The sequence below is a fragment of the Neltuma alba genome, unplaced genomic scaffold (genome assembly GCF_004799145.2).
Source record: "Neltuma alba isolate B1F8T4 unplaced genomic scaffold, ASM479914v2 tig00000984_pilon, whole genome shotgun sequence".
Lineage (NCBI taxonomy): Eukaryota > Viridiplantae > Streptophyta > Magnoliopsida > Fabales > Fabaceae > Neltuma > Neltuma alba.
The window spans coordinates 207,820-208,643 of NW_021632283.1; positions in this window are offsets into that span (position 1 = coordinate 207,820).

An 824-nucleotide genomic window follows, 5' to 3' on the forward strand; every position below is an offset into this window, starting at 1 on the left:
AAGAAACATGAATTACCCCAACACCCAATGCTTTTCTGTGAGGTGTTTGAAGTATGGGGTATTGATTTTATGGGCCCCTTTCTTCCTTCTATGGGTTTTACATACATTCTTCTTGCAGTTGATTACCTTTCAAGATGGGTAGAGGCCATAGCAACCAAAAAGAATGATGCTGCTACTGTTTTAAAATTTCTGAAAAATAACATCTTTTCTAGATTTGGCATTCCTAGAGCAGTAGTTAGTGATAATGGCACTCATTTTTGTAATAAATTGCTACAAGGGTTATTCACCAAGTATGGTGTGACACATAAGACATCCACACCTTATCATCCCCAAAGTAATGGGCAAGCTGAAAATGCAAATAGAGAAATCAAGAAGGTGTTGGAACGAATAGTTAAACCATCTAGGAAGGATTGGAGTGCCAGATTAGATGATGCTTTGTGGGCATATAGAACTGCATTTAAAACCCCAATAGGCATGTCTCCTTATAGATTGGTTTATGGTAAGATGTGTCACCTACCGGTTGAGATTGAACATAAGTCTCTTTGGGCTGTAAAAGCATGTAACCTTGATTTTGATTCTGCTGGTATGGAAAGATTATTGCAATTGCAGGAACTTGAAGAGTTGAGACTTGAAGCATATGAGAATTCCAGGTTCTATAAGGAGAAGACAAGATGATTCATGACAAGCAAATCCTAAGGAAGACTTTCAAGGTTGGAGATAAAGTGTTGCTGTACAAAGCACGATTCACATTTAAACCTGGGAAGTTGAGCACTAGATGGGAAGGACCATACTTGGTCACTAAAGTCACAAATTTGGCATGATAG